Source organism: Equus asinus, chromosome 19, assembly GCF_041296235.1.
Source record: "Equus asinus isolate D_3611 breed Donkey chromosome 19, EquAss-T2T_v2, whole genome shotgun sequence".
NCBI lineage: Eukaryota > Metazoa > Chordata > Mammalia > Perissodactyla > Equidae > Equus > Equus asinus.
The window spans coordinates 21480936-21496509 of record NC_091808.1 but is presented as its reverse complement, the minus strand read 5'-3'; the positions used below and the strand labels follow the sequence as shown (position 1 = coordinate 21496509).

At 49.2% G+C, this 15574-nt stretch overlaps 1 long non-coding RNA gene and 1 pseudogene across 10 annotated transcripts in view; one reads left to right on the top strand and one right to left on the bottom strand.

Moving 5' to 3' along the window:
* The first annotated feature begins 1693 nt into the window (after positions 1 to 1693).
* The window catches only part of LOC123278507 (uncharacterized), an 88250-nt gene continuing 74369 nt past the window's right edge, over positions 1694 to 15574 (top strand). For 2 of the 10 annotated variants that reach the window (XR_011495572.1, XR_011495565.1), the window contains exon 1: positions 1694 to 2433. This is a non-coding gene — a long non-coding RNA (uncharacterized lncRNA). The remainder of the gene's footprint in view (positions 2434 to 15574) is intronic. The other 8 variants (XR_011495564.1, XR_011495571.1, XR_011495569.1 and 5 more) reach the window with 7 other exon arrangements.
* LOC106838463 (fatty acid-binding protein 5 pseudogene) lies at positions 3598 to 5535 on the bottom strand (annotated as a pseudogene).

The window sequence follows — 15574 nt, the reverse complement described above, 5'->3', positions numbered from 1 at the left end:
AGCGAGGAAGAGCTGGGGTTTGGATGTGAGGCGAGGCCCAGGTACCCCGCACTTCAGTGGCAGGTGGTCAAGGGGCCTGACCTCTGGGCAGGGCAGAGGCCCTGGTGCCCATCCCTGCTGTGTGCAGGATTTATTGCTAAACTATCATCCAGGAAGGGGAGCAATGGCCCGATCCCCGGGTATTTATTGCTGTACATAGTGTAGGTTTGTGATATATAAAGTTTTCTTTCCTTTGTATATAATCAGTAAACATCTTTTAAAGAGAAGGAAATTTCTCCTTCCAAGAAGGACGTTTCAAGTCAGCCAAGTTCAAGCACATACACCCCCCCCCCCAACCCTGCAAATCTACACAAACTGACTTCATAAATTAGATGGAGACCAGATACTTTGGTGGCTGCATACCTGACCCGCACAGTTCCAGCCTAGCCTCGCCTGGCCTCGCTGGAAACACAGAGGGCCTCCTTCAGACCCCATGGCTCCGTCTGTCGAAGTCTCTCTTCTGTCCCCTGCCTCCTCTTCTTTCTGAGCTTTCCCTCCAGGTGTTGTTTTCTACCTGACATCAGTTTCTGAAGGCCCTCTGCTCATTTTTTTGTTTTTATTTTGAGGAAGATTAGCCCTGAGCTAACTACTGCCAATCCTCCTCTTTTTTTTGAGGAAGACTGGCCCTGAGCTAACATCCGTGCCCATCTTCCTCTACTTTATATGTGGGACGCCTACCACAGCATGGTGTGCCAAGTGGTGCCATGTCCGCACCCGGGATCCGAACCGGCGAAACCCGGGCCGCCGAAGTGGAATGTGCACACTTAACCGCGGCACCACCAGGCCAGCCCTTGTAATAATTGTTAAGTAAGTGCTACGGAGAAAATTCCACAAGCATCTCAGTTAGGACCCTTGAGGTGCTGCTGAGGTTGAGTCAAGCCAGTCTTTCTGCCCTTTCGATAGCTGATCAAGCTGCTTGGATCAATACTATTTGGTTCAGCTTCCAGTGGTTTCTTCTACTCTGTTTGGGGTATGCACAGTGTGTTCAGAACTCATAGACCTGGCTGGGCCCCTGGGATGTCATTGGCTCTCAAGTTCTCAGCCACCGGGCAGAAGAGTCGCAGCCCAGCAGTCCTTGGATCTGGAGGATGTAGGGAGGGCCTTTGGTAGGAAGACCGGCCTTGGATTTTTGGTTTCTCTTTCAGAGAAGAGAGAGGATCCTTCTGTTGGGTTTGCAAAGTTAGCCCTGGAAGTTGACCCTGGAAGCGCCTGCTGAGCACGCTCAGGTTGTCCACGGTTCTGAGTTGAACACTCCAAAGATATAGGACACCACTTTGGGTGCAACAGGTGACTCACAGAGCCAAAAAGGTGCAAACCTTCCCTCCCACCGTTAGGGTTGGAAGGAAGACAGATACGCATGAGATGATGGGGTGGCGTTTGGCCAAAAGCAACGCAATTCTGACCTGACAGACTTGTAGGATGGGCTGCTCATGTGTATCGCAGCCCGCATCGAGGTCATGGGGACCTGGACGCATGGCTAACCCGGGAAAGGAAGATTTGTAGTCCCTGGAGAACGTTCAGATGTGTGCAGAAGGAGAGGAGGAGGTGGAGAGCAGAGAGGGAGCGGCCCACCTTGCGAATCGCTCCTCCAGCTCCCCCTCTGCATTCCCATCCCCCCAAGGCAGAAGAGCCAAGGGCGTGTGCCAGCCACAGCCGGCTGATTCTGCGGCCTGTTTATACTCTGTAACCAGAGCCTGTTCTTGCCGAGGCTGCCTAACAGCTGCAGAGATAAGGGGGCAGGCCGTGGCTGCCAGAGATTGGATGACCTGTGCTGGCGTCTGGCTCTGGGGCAGCTTATCCTGATCATTTTCCCAAGCCAGAGGTGGGAGTGGGAAGAGGCTGGGCTGGCCACCAGCTACTGCTCAGGCGGTGGGGGTGATCTTCCCGAATCCGGGGTGAATCTTGGAGCCCTATATCGCACTTGCCCCTGTGCTCTCTCCAGCCCTCCTGTCTCCCAGTGGGGCTGCTTTCTACCGGGTCAAGGGAGGTGACAGAGGAGTTCTGCATGTTTCATTGGTTTGTTTTCCTCCCTGTTTATCTTTGTCATCACAGAAACAGAAACGAGCACGTGGTGAAGCCCTGGATCTAGATGCTGCTGCCAAATGCATCTTTCAGGCCAGAGTGCTCCTCGCCTTGCCCCCATCGCCGAGCCTCCGCTCAGAAGTAGGTCTCGTCCGTCTTCCCTCCCATGTCGGTCCCCTCAGCTCTCTGAGGCGGTGGCAGGAACTCTCTCCCTCAGTCCAACCTTGACTCCCTGCAGGAGCGCTGGGGTGGTCAGCCCTCCCTGCCGGGGTCTGGTGATGCTGAAAAGTCTTCAAACCAGGCTCATCCTGCTGGTCTTTCAATGAGTGGCGCCTGACCCCCACCTTCAATTCCATATCCGGATCCTTTTCGGTAAGCTCTCGCCACCTCCCAGTCTTCCTTTCTTCTCTCCCATTAATTGCCCCTCTGGTAGCTTCCTCTGACTGTGCCCAGCTGCTGGCCCAGTGGGTATACACTGTGTTCTTGTTCGCAGTCTTCACACCTCTCAAGTATGAGATTTGCAGGTGGTTAGTGTGCTCTTTCCTTTGGTGTCCTGCTTCCCTGCCATCTTTTGGCCCCGGGGGTGGGGGGGGGGTGGGGAATGGGGGTGGGCAGTGCAGATTTAGCTCATCCTGGAACCCAGCAATGGCCTGGCCCATGATCTGGGACACTTACGATGGCCTGCCAAACAGCTCTTTCACTGTCCTGGCCTGTCCCTCCTCTGATGGCAGTCTTGGCAGGGGTGGGAATGGAGCTCATGTGGTGGCCTGAGTTTGTCCAACAGCTGCCTCAGAAAGGAAAAGGTGAGGATGAGACTATAGGGTATGGAAAAAGGAACAAAAAATAAGGCATTTGAACTTAGAGAGATCTGAGTTCAAGTCCACACATGGTCAGTGACCAGCTGGGGGACCTCCGCCAGTTTCCCCATCGTTTAAAATGGGAATAGTGATGCTTCACGCTTCCTGGGGTAGATATCAGGACCAGAGGACATTATGGAAGGGAAGATGCTTGGGAAATTGTTTTCTTAGTGTCTATCTCAGTGGGTGTCAGCAATATTTGCTACATGCATGAATAAAAGAAAGAAAAAAGACCAGATCAAACTAAAGAGCTCCTGCACAGCAAAAGAAACAATCAACAAAATGAACATGCAACCCACAACATGGAAGGAAATATTTGCAAGCCACGTATTGGATAAGGAGTTAATATCCAAAATACGTAAAGAACTCACACAAGTCAATAACAAAAAAACAAAGAAGCTGGTTAAAAAGAGGAGCAGAGGAACTGAATAGACATTTTTCCAGAGAAGACATCCAAATGCCCCACAGCCAAGATATGGAAACAACCTAAGTGTTTGTTAAGGGATGAATGGATAAAGAAACGTAATACATACACACAGACACATATATATATACAATAGAATATTATTCAGCCATGAGAAAGAAGGAAATCCTGCCATTTGTAACAACAGAAGTGGACCTTGAGGGCGTTATGCTTAGTGAGATAAGTCAGACAAAGACCAATATTGTATGATATCGCTTATATGTGGAATCTGAAAAAGCCAAACACGTAGAGACAGAGAGCGGCATGGTGTTTACCAGGAGCTGCCGGTAGGAGAGGTGTTGTTAAAGGTACAAAGTTGCAAGTGGAAGGTGAATAAGTTTTGGAGCCCTAATGCACGACATAGTGATTATAGTCAACAGTACTGTACTCTATGCTTCAAAGCGGCTAAAAGACTAGATCTTAAGTGTTCTCACCACAGAAAAGAAATGGTGATTATGTGACGTGGTAGAGGTCTTAGCTAACGCTGTGGTGGTCATCACATTGCAACATATGAGTGTAGCGGATCAACACGATGCGCACCTCAAACTTACACAGTGTTTTAAGTCAATTATATTCAATTAAATAAAATAAAAGCAAGAAAAAGAGAGGAAGGAAGGAAGGAAGGAGAGCGGAGCGTGGAGCCCTGGCCTGCCTTTCCAAGCATTGCAATCTGAAGCCGACTGGGCCTGGAGGCTGCTGAGCTTGCAGGTTCGGGCTCCAGGATTTGCTGTGTGTCAACTTTGTAACTGGGCCCTCATGGAAGACGGGTTTTTTTCTTTTTTCTTCCCCTTGATCAGAGTCTAAGGGAGGGGAGAGAGCACCTCTTGTAAAGCTGGGCATGTAGCTGTTTAACAACGCTTGGTTCGTGTTCTTAAAGATTTCTCTTCAAGGGAGGGCTGCCTCTCTCCCAGGTCCTGCCCCTCCCACTGTCCCCTCGCTGTCTGTGCTCCACTCTCGTTGTTCTCCCCTCGGTTCTCGAGCTTCCCTGGCCCGCTCCCTCTTCGAGGCCTCTGGCGTGTCTCTCCTGTGCCTGGAACACTTCTGAGGCAGGGCACCTCCAGGACTCTGCCACTTTCCGGCTCGCTGACCTGCATAGGTCACTGGACCCCTTGGGTTTCAGTTTCCTTATCTGTAAAGAGAAAAACTAGACACGACCTTTGGCTTCTTGGGAGAAATAAAGGGGTCAGGAAAGGGAAGCACATGGCCCAAGACCTTGCCCAGGGTCCCTGCATAGCGATGGCAGCTCCTAATTTCTTTGTTCTTGATGAGCTCCCTCCACTCTCTGTTTTGGGGAGCTATCACCCCCCCCATTCTATTCCTTGCTCTGCTTCTCCCTTAGCAAAGATTGGCTTTTGCCAGTTTCCTCACTGTCACCAAAGACAAACCCATCATCTCCCACCCTACCTGCCTGCATCTTTGTCTTACTAGATGTGGGAGAAGTTATAAGGATTTTAGAACTTCACAAGGTCCCACAAGCATATACCTGTGTGAGAGCTTCCTGTTGGGATAATAGCTAGAAGCTCTGTTGGGTGCTTGCCTCCTGCTTGAATTCTTTTTTTTTTTTTAAGCAAAAACACTTCTATTTACTAATCAAAGGGTTGATCCTAATTAAACCAAGACTTTAAAATGGTTGCGTGTAAAATGTTTGTGATAAAGGTAATTGAACACAGCAATGAAAAAAAATCAACAATATGGCGATTTGCACTGAACTTTGCATTCTCACAGCTAACTGCTGTCGAAAGTGGTGAGGAAACTTTCGTTCTGCTTTTTCATAGATCTGAGGACAGGTGACTCGGTTCATAAGGCATCCCGCCACTAATTTTCCATCTTCCACTTTTCTTGTTGTTGTATTTTCCTTTCCCACCCCGTTCCTGGTGTTGAACCAACACACCGTTTGTAAAGTTGCAGATCTGAGTGTTCCTGCCATCAGCTGTAGTTTCTTCAAACTCCTCTCCCAGTTTATGAGAAACCTGTGTTGTTTCAAAGTCTTGTCAGTTTTTATGGTGGGGCTGTTGTCAGCAGAGGTGACACATCTAGTTTGACCATTACATCCATTTGTCACAGAGCCATTGCTACACCTACCGCCTTCACGTATTCCTCAAAGTCTATGCTCTCCACCAGGTACCATCTTTCTCCCAGCTGAATGGTGGCCATGGCGGGCATGGGTGTGCTTTCAGGGTGGGCAGAGCAGGGTCTGGCTTGGGGAGTGGGCATCAGGTGGCCAATGGGAGGTGCATCCTCCTGCTTGAATTCTTCTTCTTTTTTTTTTTTTTTGCTGAGGAAGATTCACCCTGAGCTAACATCTATGCCAATCTTCCCCTATTTTGTACATGAGCTGCCACCACAGCATGGCCACTGACAGACCAGTGGTGTAGGTCTGTGCCCAGGAACCGAACCGAAAGCAGAGCGTGCCAAACTTAACCACTAGGCCACTGGGGCTGGCCCCTTCTGCTCAAATTCTTAATAGTAGAGTTCACAAAACTCCAGCCCCCCTATTTCTGACAACTTCCACCTCATGGATGGCTCTCCCCTTATCAGAAGTAGATCTAGAGATGCAATCAATGGGTGATACCCATTCTCTGGAGACCCACCACACCAGCTGTGGGCCTTGACCTTGGGGTGGGGAGGGGGAAGTGAGAAGAAATTCTCTTAGCAATGTTCCATAAATTTTAGTGTGCAGAAAATCACTGGGGTGCTTTCTGAAAAAGGCCAGTTGCCAATCTCTCCCCCACCCTCAATGACTATGGTTCCACTGGTCTCGGGAGGGGCCCAGGAAGTTACTCTTTAATGAGCTCCTTGGTGGTCGGAGGCGGGTAGTCTAGGGAGCCCTACCCACAGTTGCGATTGCTCATTCCTGGTAAGTGTATCACTCCCAGGTTGTCACCTCCGTCACAGCCAACCTGAGTCAACCTGCTCAAGCCAAAGAAGCTCGGGTTGGGTGAGGTCGGCTGTTCCTTCTCGTTCCAATGAAAGCAAGGCTTGGGCCGGATTTGTAACAGAGTTGTCACATAAGCATTCACGGTTGGACAGGCATGATTACACATCTGCTCTGTTAGCCTAAATGAGGCCCCGCTCTGTCCTGTGGATACTTGGACCTCCGATGTTTGCTCAAGACAGAACCCACACAGTCCTGAAGGCGGGCTCCTGTTATGCTGGTCATCAGCACCAGGCCATAAGGAATCCTCCTGACTAAAGGCTGGACCCGGGACCACTCAGGGCCCGAGTCCCACAAGCCATCCTAGGTACAGGCCGAGGTCTTCTGGGGTTCTTACACCCTCGTCACTCAAGGTGGGGAGTGTTTCTAAATTATTTTAGCCAATTTACACATTGTGCTTTCTTTAATTTCACAAAAAGAACCCATTTCCATCATTCTTCATGCTAATAAACACATCACTAATTTCACAGGTAAAAACCTACTTTTGACCAAAAAATCAACAAAAAGTCTTAGATGTGATCTTGGTACTTGAAGGACTTGTGTGGCTGACCCTGGAATCATGACTTATCCTGCGGAGTCACACCCTCTTCAGCGCTTCCTCTGACCCGAATCCTGGCTGGGATCCTCCCCCTGTTTCCTTCTCTGCCTTCCTGGGGGAACACTTCCATGACAAATCATCGCGTAAAAACCCTCCTCTCAGGGCCTGCTTCTGGGGAACCATCTAAGACAGCCCGCTACACATTTCTGCAGGGCCTTGGTTCTCAGATTGGAGAGCTGATCTCAATCACCAGAGGAGTTGTGAAAAATGCAGATTTCGAGGTCACGTGCCAGATACTGTGGTCCAGTAGGGTGGGGCGCAGGAATCTGCAATTTTCTGAGCTCTCTGCGGGGACCCTGCTGTCCGTGCCCTTTGAGCCTTGTCTTGAGAATCACGACTGCAGCCCCTCTGGACGCACCAGTTGCGCCAGTAATGGGTGGATTGCTAGTTTGGGCTTCTGCAGCCCCGCCCTGTCCTGGTATCTGCTGACCCCACAACTCCCAGGGGCTTGGCTTCAACCAGGAACAAATTGCTGCAGCCTACGGTCCAACTGGCACTCCCTTGGTGTCAGGCTGATCCTCCAGGCCCGTGTCACTTACACTCGGCTCCAAGCCAGTGGGGGTGCTTTGTGGACACCTATGTGGTTGAACATTCGAGACCCATGAGACCCATCTTTGGCTGCTGTGCTTCTGTTCTTTCTTCCAGGTCCTGCCCAAGTTGCCCCATTTTCATCTCTTGGTTACTGAGCCATATACACACGCACATGCTTTATGTCTCAGATCTCCGCAGCATGAAAGTGGGACAGAAGCCTGAAACAGCCATTTCTGGCAGTAAATCTAGTAGTTACACACGCAGGCATTATTGTCATCCTTCCTGGATTGAATCCGGGACCCATCACTGACTAGCTGTGTGACTCTGGGCAAGTGATTTAACTTCTCCGTGCCTTAGTGTTTTCATTTGAAAAGTGGAAATGATAAGAGTCACTACCTCTGGGAATTTATTTGTTGCTAATGAGTGAAATGCCTGGCACGCAGCGATTGCTCATTACACATGAACTGATCGTAGTGTGTGGGCAGGGCACACTCCCCCGGTTCCCAGCCCGCCGAGTCATGAGGGGGTGGAAACCAGTTGAACAAATGTTTTGTAGCTTTTCCTGACTGTGTTCTGACTGTTGACAGACATGTAGAGATTTTGACTGTAGGGACAGTCAGGGGACAGGGACGCTCCAGAATTCATGCTGGAGAGCAGCCTGCCCCACATACTCACGCATCTACAGCACCTTCTCATACTCTCTGCACACTCACACATTCTCACACACATTTGTCATGCACTCACACTCGTTCTCACACAGACATGCTCACACATGCTCACACTCACAAGCACCCTCTTACATTTGCACACACAACTTCTGGAGTCAGAATTAAAGAGGCTTTTGTTGGGAGTGGGTGGGGTGGCAGATCTAGAGGGAGGCACAGGAGGAATTCAACAATCTTTCGTGGGACCTGCTCGTGACAGGACTGGGGAGGCAACGGGTAAGCCAGACTTGATTCCTGTGTCTTCTGAGTGAGGCGTCCATGGGCAAAAGCAATCCTGTTACAGAGCCAAAGAATTAATCCCCATACTAGAGATTCAGGCAGAATGTGGTTGGAGGGGGGTGGCAGGGCCGATGAGATCTGCCTGGGAGACAACGCCCCACCACCAAGGGAGGAGAGAGAGAGCTGTGTGCCAGGCTCTGGGCTGCATGCTTGCAACGAAGCATCTCATTTCATCTGCTCAACAACTGGTAGGCAGCACTGTGATCCCATTTTATAGATGAAGAAACTGAGGCACAGTGAGTGTGTGGGAGTTGAGTGTGACCCAGGCATCCTGGGTGAGGAGGGCAGCCCGCCCCCAGGGTTGCACAGAAGGGGTGATGTTTAAAGCCCAAGTGTGGGGGGTGGGAACACGGGAGGCAGAGACAAGGCCTCCTATGGGAATGTGGGTGGCATGTTCCAGCAAAGGGGAGGCAGCCAAGGGAAGTGGGGGTCAGGTCTCGGAGCAACGTGGATACTTGTGTAGGGAGCTGGCTTTTGGTTTTCCCCTGTGGGAAATGGGGGAGAGTGGAGGTCTGGAGGACATGGATGGTTTTTATTTTAGGAGGAGGATTCTGACGGGATGGATGGAAAGGATCAGAGAGCAGAGAAGGAAAGCCTGGTCAGGAAGCTATTACACTGATGTGGTCCACATGAGGAGAGATGGGGACCTGTTAAGCCCAGCAGCAGCCAGTTAAGGCCACTGCAGGGGTCCAATGGGCAGGGCTTCTGGCTGATGGCAGGAGGTGGCCGCGGAGGAGAAGGAAGGGAGAGGGCAAGTTTGATGGGAGGTTTCTAGCAAGGAAGCTGGAAGGATGGTGGGGCTGGTAACGGAACTGACAGCCCAGGAGGACCAGATGTGGGCGGGAGAGGCAGGGAGGAACACGGCGTGGATGCGCTCATTTGGAAAGGGCTCGGGGAGAAGGCGCGGGGGACTCTCAGCCACGGGAGGCTCTGCCAGCCCTGGGGCCTGTCGGACAGGCGCGTGGGGCAGTGCCCTGAGGAGAATGCCCGTGTGGGAGGCTGGGAGAGCTGCCAGTGTGGCCGCCAGAGGGGTCAGGCAGAGTATTGCGCCGAGAAAGAACAGTCGGTGTGTGTTCTGACACTGCGCTTCCTCGGCCCCTCCCTCCTAGGAGCCAGCTGTCTCCTTCAGGCCTGCTTTCTGCAACTGACCTCTTCCCCATGGCCACCGATGAGGCCCAATTCCTACTGCCAACCGGGGGTTCTCACCACACCTTTGCACTCTCAGGAGGAACCAGTGGGCTGTGTGTAAACCCTTCTCTTACGGGTGACCAACTGTGACTGAGCCAGAGCTGGGAACTACTGTGACGAGGAAGAGAGGTAGCGAGAGAGGATCTGTGGCCTTGACATGGATCAAGGTCTCCACTCTGCCCAGCACTGGGCAAAGCCCTGGGGGAACAAAGATGAGTGAGACCCAGTCCCTGCTCTCAAGAGTTTTGGAGACCAGCAAGAGAGAGAGAGAGCCACTTGCAAACGCGCCCTGAGGCCATCAGAGTGTAGTGTAGATGTTGTCATTGCAACACCAGTGGTGAAACCAGAGAAAAGGGACTGATGGAGTATTTCTGGGAGTGTCAGGAAACACTGCCGGGAAGGAGGAAATCTTTGCGCTGGGCCTGGGATGAAGAGCAGGCTTCTCTCGGCAGACAAGAGCAGAGGGTGGGGTGGGGTAAAGGGAGGGGCGGGCAATGTCGACAAAGAAAACCACTTGCACAGAGTACATCCCCACTTCACAAAGGTATAACCTGTCCGTGCCTCACCTCACACCCCTATTGTGTACCTTTTGCTATCTGTCCTGGGTTTCCTGATGGCACAAGATGAATCACACCTGGGAAACCACTAGGCATTCCCTGCTATGCAACTTGGAAGTGCAGAGCAGTTGATGCCTGGGCTGTGGGCAGCCCTTAACCAAGAGGGATGGGAGCTGATGGGTTAAGCGCTCCTCCCCTTTCTTCCCTCAGGTGGACAATCCCAAGATACAAATCATAAAGTTTTTCAGATGGACACAGGATCAAGCATGTAGTTCCCTTAACAATGGTCAATTTAATAACCCATCCTAGCATTAGCTCTCCCTTCTGCCCTGTTTCACTTCCCTTGTCCCTTAATCCTGATCCTGGGATCACATTCCTGAATAAACTACTCACACATAAGTCTTCATCTAGGGCTTTGCTTTCTCTGGGCAACCCAGGCTAAGACAGTTTCCCAATTTGCCACTTTGGAGCTGTGAGATTTTAGGTTGGTTACCTAATCTCTTCAAGACCTGTCTTTTTCCCCCTCTGGCATGAGAGAGATGCTCCCTGAAGCTCTTGGAATCATAGAATTAGGACGAAATGGGGCTCAGTTAAAGAAGAGTAGGAGAAATGATTGTCAGTAGGTGGATCAGGCAGGATCCTGGAGGTAGGAAGGAGATGGTACACTTGGAAGGAAGGGTTAAAAAGAGTTTAGCAAAGGAGCTATACGGTGTGGGCAGGGTTGAGGGAAACCAAGGAGTGGTGATACACGCAGTAACTAGCAACAGAGGGAAGCTGTTCCCATCCCTGCGTGCACGGTTGTCAGGCAGCTATAAGAGACGGCTGCCTGGCAGGTGCTATGGTGTTTTCTAGAGGAATTCAGCCACTATCAAACTCAAAAACCTGCGAGGAGGGAGTCAGGGGGATGAAAAGCCCCACCTTTCTTTCCTCGCACCTTCCATCACCTACTGATACCTTCTATTGTCTGAATGCAACCAGAAGCCAGAGGACAAGGAGGCCCAATTGATCCAGTCCATACAGGTCAGCCTCCTGGGGCACAGAGCAGGCTGGAAGAGGGTGGAGAATGGACCTGGAGGGGCAAATGGAGAATGTCAAATCTAGTGGGACTCAAGCATGTAACTTTATTTGAAATATATAACTGTAGTAACACATACAACTGGCATGGACAGATTTGGGGATATGATTGACTCTTGATGAGTAAACAACTCAGTTAGTGGGAACAGAAGTGCATTCAGGCATGAGAGAGCAATCGATGTGCTGTGGGCTTTTCCGGTTTCCTTCTCCATGGAAATGGAGGACAGAGTGTAGTCTGTGAGTCGGTTAGCAGGGGTGGGTCAAGAGAGCTGCGCTACTGTACCTCCTTTCCTTCCTGGGGTGGATAAGAAGCAGAAAAGATTCTGTTAAATACAATTTGGTATCGTTTATTCAGTGCTGCCTCTGTACCTATCACTGAGGACTAGATGCTGTAGGGAGAAACAGAGGAAAAACAAGATACGACCTCAAGTCTCCTGGAGCTTACATTCTAGGTGGGGAGATAAATTCCATAGATGAAACAGAATAATAAAAAATAGAAAAAATGAAACGCTAACGTGTGGGATCCAGATGAATCACAAGGAATTTGACTAGGGAGGCACCAGATCCAACTCCGTGGTTTCTTCTCTCTTTTTTTTTTTTTCTTTTCTGCTTTATCTCCCCAACCCCCGCCCCCGTACATAGTTGTATATCTTAGTTGTGGGTCCTTCTAGTTGTGGCATGCGGGACGCCGCCTCAACATGACCTCGCGAGCAGTGCCGTGTTGGCGCCCAGGATCCGAACCCTGGGCCGCCACAGAGGAGCGCGCGAACTTAACCACTTGGCCACGGGGTCGGCCCCCTGACTCCGTGGTTTCTCCGTGGTGCTCAAGGGGCTCCCACCTGGGCGGAACTAGGTTAAAGCCCTGATGCGTGAGTTTAGAGACCAGGGTGTGTCGAATCGAAATTGGGCAATGGGACTAAAGAGAATGCATCATACTTGGACTCCCAATTTCCTCCCTTTTGGGTGGAGTCCTCTTGGATCTCCTTGTCTTAACTGTGTCTGTTGGAGGCTCATGTTGGATTCCTCAGGGCCCAGACTGATGAGGGCGATAGGCTAGAACAGCACTGGGAATCCTTTGCTCTTTGCGGATATTGCATGTGTCCCGGGCAGAGGAAAGCCGTTTGCGAGCCTGTGTGAGTGATGTTCCATTCCAAGGTGGCGGGAGTGAATAAGAGGTCCAGGGTCCTCAGAAGCCCTGCTCTCCCAACACACCCACTGTGCAAGCGAAGGATTAAACTCATTCCTTCTCCCTCAAGGGTTAGAGACGGCTTTCACAACCTGTGTTCTGTGGGATCTAAAGGCCCAGGAGGTGATACGACATATTTCATGAAAAAAGGAGTTTCTTTGCTGTATAAGTTTAGGAAACACTAAATTAAACAAAGTTAAATAGGCTTCCTTATGCAAGGTCTCTCTGAACCTTTAATATGATGCTGTGTATTACGAAATTTCTGCAATGGGCTAGCAGTGGCACGCAGTGATTCCCAAACTTATTTGACCAAAGCACTGCTTTTTTATGAACACTAGCATTCTGAGGAATAGTTTCAGAAACACTCAATATGTGTGGAATTTGCCTTTTAAAAGGAGACCCTAAGAGAGGGAGAACAATGTTTAATGCTACGGGACTTCTGCTAATATATAGCATTTCAGACATTAGTGGGCAGTTGGGGGAATTCTCCCAGCATTCCTGGAATCTCCTCTCTCCTCCATTGGGCTGAAGAGTGTGTGGTGTTGAGGGAGGCTTTAGATGAGGGGGCAGGTGGTGGGGAGAACTCCTGCTGATAAACAGAACAAGATAAGCCACAGGTAGGGGATTTTGGAAGCTCTTTCATAAAGGGCTGAATGAACAAGGAGAGGGGCAATGTGGGACTTCCAAGATGGCGGGACTTGGGGGATCCGAAGGTGATGCCCTGTTTCCTGACAAAGGCTTTCACTTCTTCAACCCTAAGCCCATAGTGTGTATTTTGTGATTTTTATCCCCTCAGGGAGCAGGAGAGAAACTGAAGAGTCAAGAATCTGTTGAACTAGAATACACATTTTTACCAGGGTTTCTAGTTCACAGAATTGTCTGGCAACTGTAGCTCAGCTCTCTGAGGAAGGAACGCCCCCAGCATATTCGAGATGCTGAAGAATTTTTCTCAGAGCCTCCTTGCAATCACCACAAGAAATGGACAAGAACAACTGGCTTTGGCTTAAAAATAGGAATATTCAGGGATCACAGAAGCCCCCAAGCCTGGGTCTCTGGATGACATGTATTAAGTTGAGCCATATAAAATTGCCCCTTTCCTTGCATCAGAAATGGCTGAATGTTGGCAATTTTATATGGTTCGGCCTATAGCTGGCAAACATTTATGGGAGAGCCAGAAGGGAGAAGAGTGTGTGTGTGTGTGTAGCGGGGAAGGTGTGACTGGGAAGCTAGTCTTCCATGTAACAGAATTAGTCTCCCTGCTGATAAAAAGGTGGAAGAGGAAAGCTCTCATGTGCATATTTTCAAGGGGTGGATACCAAGATTAGACGTCCACGACAGGTCTGGACTCAAGGAGACAGACACAGAGGTTGTAGGCATTGGCTCTTAGGATTAGATGTGGAAAGGTGCTGTAGACACTGCTGGTCTCTGGGAGTGAGGCATTGGGATTGGTAGTGAATTAAGTCACAAGCATAAGTGACTTCGAAATAAGGAAGAGTTAAACAAAGGAGTAAATATTATTAGGAGAAATTGAACTCAACCTTAGGGTGGTGGCTTCTCCCTTATTCTTTGGCCTGTCTCTTCATTTGTCTTCCCGTTATACCTGACATCCAAAGTGGTGGATGGGTAGGACTGGGAGGTGGGTATATAGGAGACATGGTTAACACAGGGGAGTGTAATCAGCTCTGGGGGGTGACATTAGGAGTCTTCATCCCCATCACCTCAGCTAGTCCTTTTCCAGGACAAATAACAGCTGTAATAATGGTGTTTTCTAATTTCCATAACACTTTATAATTTACAAAACAGCACACAGATATTATTTCGTTTATTTTGATTTTCAAACAACCTGTGAAAAGGGTATTGCAATTCCCATTCTCCAGATTAGGAGATTATGCCTCAGAAAGCAAATTCCCCAAGGATGGTAATTGGCAGAATCAGACTCAAACCTATGTCTTTGGACTCCAGATGGAATATTGATTTTGTTTGATCTCATGGAGGATGACCAAGGCCATCACATAACCAGGAACTCCTAAGGCAAAAGCAATTGTTCAGATACTGGTAGGGGCCAGGCATGAGAGAAGCTGGTTGAATATGGGGCAATAGGGAGTGGTGGGGACTGTGTTTCAGGACTGATGAGCCCATGCCCTGCTAAAGGTGGTAATCACTACTCAGCTCCAAGTGATTATTTCCAAGAAGAAGTGCCAGACTGATTTTTTTGAGAGAAGCTGGAAATTCAATTAAATATTTGTTGAGTGCCTGCTAAGCATCAGGCACCTGGGATAAAGCACTGAATAAAATGGATTAAAAAACTCTAGATTTTTATGTAAACTTGTCCAATTTTTAAGTTTTGGGAACTAATAGAAAGCTAAGAAAATATTGTATAGGCCAAACAAAACACATCTGTGGGCCATATTTGGCCTGTAGGCTGCCAGTTTGTGACTTCAGTTCAAAGACTGTGATGGACCAAGTGTTCGCCGAAGAAAGGACTGTGCATATTGGCCCAGTAGGACCAGGGAAGAAACTGTTAGCATTGCCATTCAGGTTAGCTTTTTGCCTTGTCCTTTAAAAATTCTTATTTTTGTGAATGCTGTATCATGTACATAACTGATTTGTATAGAGCACATGTGTGTCCTTATAAATATTTCCACAGATATTATTTCTATTGAAATAACAATAGATATTATTTCAATATCTTTTGTTTAATAGATAGCTTATTTAAATAGGTATTAAATATTTCAATAGACATTATAATACTTCAATAGATATATAGGGGGCACATGACTAAAGTCCTTCTATTGATAGAGATGTGGATCAGGAAAGATTCAAGGCCACTGGGAACAGTCCTTAAAAAGCAGATATTTTACACCCCCTGCCTGAAATCGGGCTAAAGCTGTGGTCTCCAGTTGAGTGATCCAAGGCTTCTGGGAATGTGGGAGTGGGCAGAGTATCTACAACAAGATTGACTCAACCCAGACTATCCCCACTGTTCCTTCTGCCAGAGCACTGTCTTATGAGTGAAAACTGCAGGCGCTGCTGAGTGATGGAAGAAACAGCTGGATGATGGGGCCAGCACCCCCCGGGCCAAGGTTATGGGGCTGTTATGATCATGGTTGTTTCTACTTC